This window comes from Notechis scutatus, chromosome 5, assembly GCF_049901735.1.
Source record: "Notechis scutatus isolate UNSWTSFEM ecotype Mainland chromosome 5, rNotScu1.2, whole genome shotgun sequence".
NCBI lineage: Eukaryota > Metazoa > Chordata > Lepidosauria > Squamata > Elapidae > Notechis > Notechis scutatus.
This window is the reverse complement of record NC_142013.1, coordinates 73440735-73453485: the sequence shown is the minus strand read 5'-3', so window position 1 is coordinate 73453485 and position 12751 is coordinate 73440735. Positions and strand designations below refer to the sequence as shown.

At 36.6% G+C, this 12751-nt stretch overlaps 1 protein-coding gene across 2 annotated transcripts in view; it reads right to left on the bottom strand.

The window, feature by feature from the left end:
• MID1 (midline 1) overlaps window positions 1-12751 on the bottom strand; it is a 227499-nt gene that overhangs the window by 138153 nt on the left and 76595 nt on the right. Inside the window, exon 1 of one of the 2 annotated variants that reach the window (XM_087967046.1) lies at window positions 11310-11501. The exons of the other annotated variant lie outside the window; for it this stretch is intronic. The gene's annotated coding sequence lies outside the window, so the exon portion shown is untranslated. Of the gene's footprint in view, window positions 1-11309; window positions 11502-12751 lie in introns of those variants that run through there. 2 annotated transcript variants of the gene reach the window in all.

The following is a 12751-nucleotide window of genomic DNA, read 5'->3' as shown; positions in this document are numbered from 1 at the left end:
CACTAGAAGGTAGTGCAATTTACAGGGCACAGATGCCATTGTCTGAATTGCCCCAAAATACCCGTCCCTAGACAAGTCACCCAAACCTGATCTTGTTACTGAATCCTGGAGCAGCTGTACCTTCCAAATGCTCTTGAAGAGTAGCCCCATGTAAAACACATTATAGTATTTCAGCTGGGAGGTGATTAAGGCCTGACTTACATGAGTAGGACCTTCTGGCCCAGGAACAGGCATACCAGACACTGTACTTTGAGCAAGAGATGTGAATCCAGAATTATACACCATCTCTGTGTGGCAGTTCTTACCCCATTTAGAGATGAAGATGGAAAATCAAAAAGGAACCTCAAAAGCCACAGTCTAAACTGAAACCTGTTATTCCCTATCCAGATTCCCACAGCTACTGGATCCTGGAACAATCTTGATAGTTTCACATGGTTAGCTCCAGGCAGAGAGAGGTATATTGTACATCATACAGATGATTCCTTGCCCTGTGCTGAAGGATGACTTTCCCCGGGAGTTTCATATAGATGCTAATAATGAGAGAGTAAAGTCCTGAGGAATCCCACAAAGCAGGGCCTCAGGCTCTTTCTCTCTGCACCAACCAATAATGACTAGAACTGGCAGAGAAGAGGAGGAGGGGAGAGGGTTTTTTTTCCAAACAGTAGAAAAGAGGTCTCAAGAGAACACCAGCTACACAGTACATCAACAATCTTTTTATCCATTATTTTTTTAAAATGGTAAAAATGCAGATGGTAAACAAAACCAAAACCACTGTTCACTTACTCTCCCACGTTCAACCCACAGGCATTTTCCAGCTCAAATGCTGATTTCTTCTTTCTCATTGCTTATCTCGTTTCAGTCAGACTACCAACTTACCTCTTTCTAAAAAAAATAACCATGTCACATACTAACATGTTCACAATTTTTCAGTACTACAGCTGCTAACAGACATTTTTTTATTTTTAATTAGCTCAATGTATCTCCACAAAATGTTTTGTAAGCAAATCGTATTTTGCTGGGAACATCTATGACCTGGATAACTGAGACTTCCACAGACAGATAGATTATAACCTTAATCAACAAATAAATGCAGAAAAACATACCATGCTGCAGCATTCAGAACATTATTCCAAAACTAAACTTAAGCTTTGTCAATGGAGGCTAATGTCTTTCAAGATACTGTTTGATAATAAGCTGATACTGCTCTCATCCTGATAAGGTCTGCCTTATTTACAGTCCCTGTTAAGAATTTTAAAAGTTTCCTTGATCATATCAGTAGTGAGGCTTTCCTGATTATATTGCTCTCCCTGAGGAATTCTGTATCTTTGGAAGTACAATAGATAACTTTGTTAGTTCAGTTTCATAAACCAATCAGAATGTAGCTTTATACATCAGACTTTCAGTCTCCCCTGATGCCTTTGCTGCTGATTTGTGTAGAGCAGGGTGTCAACTCAAGTTCCAGAGGCTGGATCTGGCCCACGGGATGCTTAGATCTGGCCCATTGGGCCACCCTGGAAACAGCAAAGGACCCGCGCCTCTGCCAGCGCAAAAGGAGCTTGGGAGGGCTGGGTCCAGTCCTCCTTTCAACTGCAGCAGCTTCCTGCAGCCCTGTGCCAGAGAAAACAGAACTCAGTTTTTGCTGACAGAGGGCTGAAGGAGGCCATCATGGCCAAAAACAGAGGTTGGGAGCTCGTTTTCGCTGGTCAAGCATTTGGCCCACCTCACCACACCACTCGACACGAGTGACATCAAGCTGGCTAAGCCCACCCTGGCCATGCCCGCCTCAGTCACTGAGGTCAAACACAACCCTGATGTGGCCCTCAATGAAATCGAATTTGACACCCCTGGTGTAGAGGATATGATCCTACTGATTTTAGCTCTGTGTGATTTTACTTTCCACTCTTAGTGTTATAAAGTGCTTGGAATTGCTCAGATCAATTTCATCTTACCAACACCTGTAGGCTATGATAACCTAAGATATGCCTGCAATTTCAGATTGATCATTGAAGGAATAAGGCTCTATTCCCCCTTAAACTATGCCATTATGTATCCCCTAACAAAGACTTCCCCACTTCTATCTTAAAGAGAAAAAAATCCTCACTATTGCCTTGAGACTAGCAAGATATTTTTTGTCAGTTTCAACCTTTCCATGACCTTTTGAAACCTTCCCTGACACTTTTCCCAAATAAGTGCCCTCCAGGCATTTATGACTACATCACCAGGTGCAACAATTTATATTGCCAATGATTTGTATCACTGTTCCATACACGAAGAAACTATTACAAATTCAAAATAGCTTAGAAAATTCCAAAAGTTATGATCATAAATCATATAGAAAAGGACTTTTGTACATATTATATAGGAAAAAAGTCCCAGATTTATGATGTCTTTCATTTTGATCTGAAATTATACTATCTTATAAAATTAAGACTATTGTTTTAATGGGAGAAGGGAAAAATCATGCATACAAATGTTTTTGATTTTTGGATCAATACTATCAAAGAAAGTTCACAAGTTTCTGAACCCAGACAGGGTTTGACTGCTATGTTAGTTTGTCTTCATCTGTCATCTGGACTCTGCTATTAAAAGGAAGGAGCTGAATTTTATGACCTTGGGCAGTCAGATTAATTCCTCAGTTACAAAGAAATATAATCAATTCAGCCAAAGAAGAGGGATACACTTTGCTATATTTTTTGACCTAGGAATGTCAGTCAAATCTGTTAGTATATATCAATACACTTATTTTGGTACTGATAGTTTTCCTAGATTGATAGCTGTATCACCATATATAACTACTATTGAATGGCTACTATGGAAACACACAGAACAGTAGACATATGATTTAATATTGGGTGAAAAGGAAGCTGAGGTCTAATTCTGATATTAAGGGGTTTGGATTTCTAGCCCTCTCTTAAAGAATCAGTACTCTCAGGTGAATGGTTATTATTGATTTTAAAAATCTAGAATTGTTTTTATGCTAGAAAATGATCAGAGAATAAAGCAGAAAAAACATGAAAATGCCTGTTATTCTTAAATTTAGGGTGCATCCACATTTAGGTTATGGCTAAAGGCACAGAGTAAAAAATGGAAAAAAGGAATATGGTAGATTAAAACAAGAGTTGGACTAATTACTACAGCTCTCAAGCTCCTTTTTTATGGGTCCCTATAATCATTCACACAACACTGCCTAATTTTAGCAAATTAACAATTATTGCTGAGACAGGAAACACACACAAATTAAGTAGAAATATTAACAGAGGCCTAACATGGCTTTAAAAAGACTCCCCCACCCCCACCCACCCCCAAAAAAAAACCCAAAGAGGAGAAAGCCTTGCTTCTTCAACCATCCTTCCCAATAGTGAAGTGTTTTCCAAGAAACTGGCTGCCTCCCGATTAGACATTGGATCAAAGAGAAGCACATAGGTTTTGTACAAAAAACCCAAATAAATACAATTATTAGTATACAATTATTAGTAGAGAATTGAATGACTAGAATACCCTTTCCCAATCTGGACTCACTATACACAACTGAGCATTGAAATTCAGGAAGGGAAGGAAACAGTAGCATTTTCCAAAAATTGGAATGAGTAATTTTGTGGGTTTTTTTCCCTTTTTTCCAAAAAACTTAAAGCAGTATATAAAGAAAATTCCATAATCTTTGTATCTTAGAAAGCATTACTGATATTAATAGAGTGATCATGCATAAATACTTGCTATGGTAATAGTTAAAATGGAGGAACCCTATAAAAGATATAAGAAGCAAACCATATCGCATGATTCTGTCCTTTATACTTTGCTTTTGAGCTTTCTAGGAATTGGCAGTTAACAGTTATTGGATTTATCTTGTATTCTAGCAAAGCAATTCTTACATTTCTGGTTAGGCAGCTGGTCAGTCTTACAGCTTTCCAATTCAAGCATTACATTGCTGCTGCAAATACAAAAGAGGCTTTTATCTGCGTATTTAAAGATGAAAGAAAAATACTTTAAATTTTCAAACCACAAGAATGTGAGGCTTACCAAATGCTATTATAGAAACTTTGGGAGATGGATTGCTTTATGTCACTATCTATTAAATTCATAGGTTTTTCCATATTTCTTGTTTAGTCTTTCTACAGAGTTATATTTGGTACATTTTGGAATGTTTGAAATTTCATTAAGCAAAATATTGCAGTTATTTTCATTACTATTTGTTCCATTATTTTTCTTGCTTAACCATTGCCTTATGACTAGGACAAGTAGCCATAAATACTATGTAAATTGCATTAAATTGGTAACAGTTCAGAACTCTTAAAATATAATATCTAAAATTCTCTTCCCAATTTTATTGCTAAAAGAAATCCTTGAGAAAATCAGAAATGGATGTTTATGCCAAAAAATCAAAAGTGGATGCTTGTGCCAACCAAGCTAGTTAATGGCTACTGACTACAACTTCTTGGACTCCATGAATGGACTGAAATACATCTTGTTCCTTTATTTTTATTATATGCTTGCCACAGAGCTACAAATCTGGATGCAAAAATATGGAAAACTACTAGCTTGGAGAAAAATGTTAGTATTTTTTGAATACCCAGATCTGGTAATCAAGTTAGTTATCCTAAACTGATACTGCACCTGTCTCTGATACTTCAATACAAAGGCTTCTGTGATGACCCAGGGTGTGGCACAAAGGCAACATAGTAAAATAATCAGTACGAGTCCCTTTATTAGCTCCAACTTTTCTCCCAATGTCCTGGTTTCCTTCTGACTGGAGAAAAACTCTCCCAGGAACAGCCTTTGGCTGCAGAGAATCAAGTCCAAACGTGGTCAACAAAAACTGTAACTAGAAGTCCAATCAAGGAAAAATGAGGTAATTGGTTCGACAAGGCAGGAGCAAGCTTTCTCCCAGCCGCTGCCACAGTCAGCATGCCTTTCTTTTAAACTCTCATTCCCAGGTGTGGCTAATGAAGGAAATCAGGACCCTTTCCTCCCCCATAAGCCATACAACCCATGTTGCTCTCTTCTCCGTTCCTCCCTGCATGCCCTAGGATAAAGAGGGGATGGGCCTGGGTCTTCCTCTGAACTCCCTCTCCCTTGTTCTATCTCTTCCCTGCTCTGCCCAGCCGGACTTTGCCCTTCCCCAGTTTCCTTCACAGCCAATGGAGCCACACTCCTACTCCCGGTCAGCTGTTTGTCTTCCTCTTCAGATTCAGACTCTGACAGGGTCATGACAGCTACTCTACTTCCTAATCATATCTCAACTGAACTTACGAAAGCACTGTAGCTTTTTGGCCTTGTTGTTAATACTACTATAAAACAGGGGTGTCAAACTCAAGGCCTGCAGGACGAATCCAGCCTACAGGGTACTTAGATCTGACTGGAAACACTGAGGGACTGGCCTGCGGTGCCTCTGCCAGCAAAAACAGAGACCAGGAGGGCCACATATGGCCCTCCTGAGCTCCGTTTTCACTGGCAGAGGGTTGCAGGAGGCCGTCACAGCCAAAAATGGAGCTTGGAAGAACCATGCACAGTCAATTTTGGTTATAAGTTGAGAACTACCTGTATATTTGAGACTTAACAACCAAAAGTGCTTTATAAAAAAGGAGTAAAAAAGAAATTCTAATCATGTAGGGTACTTACTCTGTAATGAAAAGATTACTTCTTCAATAGCAGAAGCTACATAGAAAATCTATCAGAATTAAGATTTGAAAAATGTTATTCTGGAATAACTAAATCTTACAGTATTGTTTCAGCTGCTATGGCAAAAAGTAAATACTCATAAATAGAAAGGAAAGCTAAGATGTCATTTGTAGCTCAGATAAGAAATGATAAATAGTCCATCCACAAATCACTATTAAATATTACTGCCCATTGCTTGGAAAAATCTTGCCTTTAGTTTCAAGAATATTCCATCTCACTCACAAAATTATTACTCTTTTTTCTCAACACAATGAACTTTTTACCTCAATAGGATAATGCAGATAACATATGCTATATTAGAATGGATAGCATGTATATGGCCCTTGATTCATCGCTCTTTCTCTTTCTTTTCCTAGAATTGGATTGCTACTTTTCAACAATTAATATGAAAAAAAAACAAAAACCAGCCTTTGGGAAGCATATATTTTCCCTGAAAAAAACAAACATTTTCAGGACTCCAAATATAGTCACCACTGCTCCATGCTGAGATGGGGCTAATTAAGATGTTGATGGAGACTATGCTAATCATGGCTTTACCACAATCTATTGGATTTGCATGTATATTAGTAAACCATGTTCTGAAATTGCTTAACCATCTGAAGTCTAATTACTGACTGGACATAAGAAACAATAGCTGCAGGAAGATCCACGTGAAAACAGATTTTTGTTTTGCTTTTTCTTAATGGTTAAATAGTGTGTCTGGAAAGGATTGGATGAGTTTGTTCATGCACATGTATTTAAAAGTAGTTCTGTTCTGAGGAATTATTTACTTGACTTAAAATTAAACATAAATCTATACAACTGAGAAGTTACAGTTGCTAAATCCTTGTGTCATTAAATTAATTTTACTTAGTCCTATCAGAATAACAAATCATTGTTCATTTTTTTAATCTCAGGATTTTATTAGTATTTCCACTTTTTAACTGTTGTGAATGTAGTGAAAGTAAAATATCATAATATCTGAAGTGATTAGTTTTTCAACTTTGGCAATACTGAAACCATAACAAACAATACCAATATAAAAAGGACTACAAAAATGGGCCATTGTATATTAAGGGCATTGGTTCAACCTTTTAAAATGAATAGTATAATTGAATGAAACTGAGACATATATAATTAAGACTTTTTAAAGATTATTTTTAAAAAACAAAGTCCATATAATAACATTCTACAAATAGTCCTGGGCAGGCATAGAAAGCAACTTATCAAATAATGATTCTCAATATACCAAGGGTATATTATATATTCTCATACATCCATTTACATTTTCTAAATATATCCAGCATGAGCATCCACAGAGGGTAAGGTGTAAATTATCATATAATCCCAAATGTTGTGACTTGTGTACTTACATCGTATGTTCAGATGCTAGTATATAATTGTGGCTTTTGCATAATTACATCTTCATGCATATGTCACCATTTTGGCATCATAAAAGATTGCTATAGATGCTGCTAATATGGGCAGTTTATCTCAGTCTGCTGGGCGTGCTGGAGACCCATATTACATATCCAAACTTTAATATTTTTTTCTGGAATAATTTAGCTAATTATTGTTTTGAACAAAGGTGGTATTCAACAGGTTCTGACCAGTTCTGGAGAACCAGTAGCGGAAATTTTGAGTAGTTCGGAGAACCAGCAAATACCACCTTGATTCTCTCCGCCCCCATCTATTCTCTGCCTCCCGAGTCCCAGCTGATCTGCTGGGTCTTCTTTTGTTGCCCTGCACAGGAGAATGGAACTGGAAAGCAGGTTAGTGGGATGGGGAGGGAATGGGATTTTGCAGTAACCTTCCCCCAGGAGTGGGGAGGAATGGAGATTTTGCAATATCCTTCTCCTGCCACCAAGCCACACCCACAGAACCAGTAGTAAAAAAAAATTAATCCACCACTGGTTTTGAAGTTCATAAAGCCTAATACTTGATATGTCTTGAATGTTTTCGTCTCTAATTCAGGAGCAGATATTTGTTTGTTCTTGGTGGCTTGGAATCAGTTTTGGTGCATGGCAACTGCCTGGACAAGTCCCTGCAGTTTTCTCAGTAAGATTTCAGAAATGATTTGCCATTGCTTCCTTCCTAGAGATGAGAGAGGGTGACTGTTCTAAGATCACCCTGCTGGCTTTCTGCCTAAAGAGGGATTAGAATTCATAGAACTCATGGTTTCCAGTCTGATGCCTTAACCATTGTATCACATTACCTCTCACAATATCAAGGAGATTTTGGAAAATGCCTAGACACTATCAATACACTTTTGTAGCTTTGATACTACTAAAACAATTTTGTAGGCATTGAAAGGATATTCTTGTTTATACACTACTTAAGCAATAACATGCCTGTTTGGTTTTGTGCATATCCAAACAAGGATCATACAACGGATAATTTCAATAAATCATAATGATATAAATCATGTATATATGAACCAGTAGTGGGATTCAAATTTTTTTACTACCAGTTTTGTGGGTGTGGCGTGGCTTGGTGGGTGTGGCATGGCTTGGTGGCCATGGCTTGGTGGCCATGGCAGGGGAAGGATACTGTAAAATCTCCATTCCCTCCCCACTAACCTGCTTTCCAGCTCCGTTCTCCTGTGCAGGACAACAAAAGAAGGCCCAGCCAATCAGCTGGGACTCAGGATGCAGCGAACAGATGGGGGTGGGGCCAACCAAAGGTGGTATTTACTGGTTCTCCAAACTACTCAAAATTTTCGCTACTGGTTCTCCAGAACTGGTCAAAACCTGCTGAATGCCACCTCTGCTTTCCACAATTTGTTTTCCTTGGGGCGGAAGGCCAAAAAAAATCCAGAGAGAATACCAAGTAAGTTGAAGATGTAAATTAAAATAAACAAGGATCATACATACTTTTTTGATTCTAACAAAAGGATATTATTTTGATGTTGTCTGTATCAAACAATGTATGTTTTCATTGTAATTTACCCAGCAGACAATACATGAAGAAACAAACCACGTACTCATTTTCTATCTTTCCTCTGAAGAAGACAAGACACCTTCAATTTTCATTTTGTAAGAAACATTACATAGCTTTCTATGAATATATTATATTAAAAATAAAATCCAAATTACTTTCTTAGTAATTTTCTTAGTTACTAAACAAGCTGCTCTGTCTAGTTCCCAGTTTTCCTTGCCAAAATATTCATAAGGTTGTGATAGTACTTTTTAAAAAGTTAATATCATACAAAACATACACATGAATAAATGAATACTGGACTAAAATGCATCTTAGCACAAAAGGCACAGTTACATGGTATATAACACAAGCAAAGCTGTTTCATGGAACAAAAGTTTTGGTACTAAAATGGGGGGGGAAAACAAAGTTTATCAGTTGGAGATCCTTTTTTAAAACACAGAAAATAAGCCTGAATTTTGGTATAGTATTTCCTAACTGGCATTATTATATTATCTCAAAGGTTCATTGACATTTTTCACTTCAGAGCTTCTACTTTAATAGTTAAAATACTCATTTAGCAATACTTAAATCTCTATTTACAATGATATATTTTAAAATCTTTCATTTCCCTTCTTTAAAAAGATTTAAAAAATTTATGCCTCAGTAAAAAGAAATACACACCACCAGATGACTTTACAGTGACAGTTTTTAGATATGTTTAACAAAAAAAATTAAGCATATGAAACTAAAATCTGATTTGCAGGTCTACAGGTGCCTATCCTTCTATAACTTTAAATGATTATGTATGTTTACTTAAGAAAAATGCATTGGTTGAAAAAGTTTTATATCCAATGTAAAATTATAAAGGTCAAAATAAAAATTCACTGAAAAGAAATAACCTGAAAGAGAAACGCTGTCAGTTGCAAAATTGAAATTAAATTAATGTCAGGGTTAATTAATGAATTAGTGACAATTAATGCAACTCACTCAATACTCCTGCTGTGACTAGATAAATATTGGAATACTGTGAGGATTAAATCTGGAAGAAAAAAATCCTTAGCAACCAGTTCAGCTAATATATACATGTTTGTGTATGTGCTTATGACAGAAAAACATAGATAAGATATAAATAAAGCAATTGGAAGTTTTCTTATACCTCATAATGTATAGTGAAGTTATGAAAACATTCAGGAGTTTGCACTCCAAACATTTATTCAGAGACACTCATTCTCTCTCTCTTTCTCTGGTTCCATGGCAACTCATTTTTCTAAAATTAGCTTTCTGTTTTTAAGGGGGGAAAGCCATCTCTACTTATGGCTCAGCTCCTAAACTAATTTATACAAGGCTACATCATGGCTCATCAAGTTTTTTCCTCTACGTTCATAGCAGTGACATTTAAATCACAAAAGATCTAGTTAACAATGTGAATAAGAACATTAAAACATTTATTTTGGTATCCCCAAGAGGAAAAGAAAAGAAAGTTAGAGTCAATGAAGCACACAAAAGAAGGAAACATATTCATTCACAGCATGAAATACAGAGAGGTATTTCAGATATGCATGCTGAAGAACATGATAAAACTTTAAGGCCTTGGAACAGAGATGAAAAAGAAACAATACTGGAAAAGATATAAAAGTTAGATCCAAAGAATTCCAGGTTTTCTGTCAACCATGACTATTAAATAATGTCCATCATCTCTTGCTTTCTTTATTTGAATTCTGACTGACCACAAAATAAACGTTTTGCTTGCAATTATGTCTTTTTTGTTCATGAAATGCACCAGGAAAATGTTCCCATCCTTTGAGAGATTATCCTGAATCAAATTTATACATCTTTTCTCTTCAAATCAACTTCCAATTAAAGGTTATGCCAAAACAAATTAAAAAGATACATAGAAATGCACTCATTATAAAAATACATTTTAAAAAAGAAATAGAAAAAGAAAAAGAAAGACTCTGACAGTAACCCCAGTTCCCTTAATTTCTATGCAATTTATTTTCAAAAGTTTCAAACTGCAGCATAAATTGAGATCTCTAAATGCACCTGTATTTTGATGCTGGGTTAAACAGTCACTAGGATCTTTCCCATTTAGTTATGCAAGAACTGAATCAACCTATTTTATCATTCTACACTGCATTCACCACTCTTTTGAAATTAACCTCATTTCTTTTCTTCAGAAAGTGTTCCAGAAAGTACAACCTCGCTTTGCTTCCCTCTACCCTTCTGGGAGAGACCTTAGAAGATATTTGCTAAATAAGTTGTCTGCTTAGTTTTTATTGCTAAAGCAGGTATCCCCTATTGCTTTGTGGATCATAATATATGTTTCTCACGCACACCCCGGGAAATCTGGAATTCTGCCAGGGAAGTGACAAATCCAATAACATCAAAAATGTTGCAGAGCATTTATCTGAAAGGCCTCTCCCTCACCATAAAATAGTTTTGAGAATATATCCAAATAGCTTGATACTTTATAGATGACCTCTTTTCCTCTCATTGCTCAACTTTTAAAAAATAAATTCCAAGCAAAAGCAGCAAATAATGCTTCTTACAAAGTCCTTATTCTTTGTTTCTTAAGAACCTACATAGGAAGCAACAGACGGCCATGCCTTATAAACTTAACATCATTAAAAGATCCTTTATTCCAAAAAAAATTCTTCCATAAAGGCAATTATATCAGCATTACAAACAGTAGAATTGGATGGGGGGAGAGAGGGGGAAAGATGAAATAACCTTACCAGCGTGACTTAACAGTATGTACAACAGCAATCAGCTGCTGCATAAAATGCAGTTCATCTCAATTGTCTACAAGAAGTATTTCCAGGCCTTTGGATTTCTTCTCAGCATTCCTTCTCTTTCTCTCTGTTTTTTTTCACAAAGCCATTCTCTTCTTCTCTAATCCTCTCACAGGAAAAAGCAACCCTATACTGAACAGCTTCAGCAGGACGACTCTGGTTGCTGTGGGGTGGGGGCCAAGAGGGAAGGGGGAAGGGAGATTTTCTGTTGGCATTCAAGCATCACAATATGTTAATCCCTGGAGTGGGAATCCAAACCAAGTATTGCCTACACACATTTGGCCATAAAATCCCTAATATTGTTTCAAACTAGTCATAAACTCCCCCTTACAATATATTACCCAATGGTTCTAAGTCAGACACCTTTCAAACTTCAAACATATATGTGGATGTGAGAGAATGTGTATGCTTGTGGACATGTGAGAGACAGAGGATTTCAGTAAATAATCTTTAATAATAAGATTATACTGTCATTATACTGTCTCACTGATTGATAGGACTGTAATCTGCTTTACCGGTCCAATATGAGGGGATGTATTCACATCTGTGTGTGTGTATGTGTGTGTGTGTTTAGTGAAATTGATAATGAGTCTAAATTAAGCTATGAAGATAAAATTTTAACACTCTGAGAGAAGGACTACAAGACTGGCATTTTCATCTGGCTCTCTGCAGCCTGATCTAGTAATTACTCTCGCACCTTTTCAGCCACAGAATCTGAACAGAACTGGATATTTTTAACAGGGTATGACAGCAATTGTGCATTATTTATTAGGAGTTTTTTTCTGCATCTAATGTAATTGCACCAGGATTACCAGTTTCTTTGAGAAGTGTTTTTATTCCATAGCTATGATCTGTATGTCTTAAGATCAAGGATTTAAATGAGTTGATTTCAGATTTGACATTTCCATTCCATAATGAAAAGAAAAATACATCAAAGAACTTCAGGAGCAGATGGCACAATTCTATCTCCTACCTAAACGATGGTGGTCAGCCTTCATGTAATAATTTATGAGGCTCCCTCCCCCTCCTTCATCCTATGTCTCAGCAGTAGGCCATATGAGCTTTTCAGACAAAATACACTTACCACTAGCTTCAAATACACTAATGTTTACTAGCGCTCTTTCATCCTGACAACAAGCTATTTTGTTTCTTTGAGACCCTTGTTCAAATACCCAAAGTGATGATTTGATGGATGAAATACTCTATAATATAGGTTGTAACTCTTAGCAATACTTCAAAATTAATGCCCATCCCCGGACAATGCAAAACAAAACAGATCTGCTCTGTGGTTTTCTTACTCATGAAAACAAAGCAAGCTGAAACATTACGCTGGTCATAAGAATACAATCTTCTCAAATGACTGGGAAAGAGAATGAATCAAGATG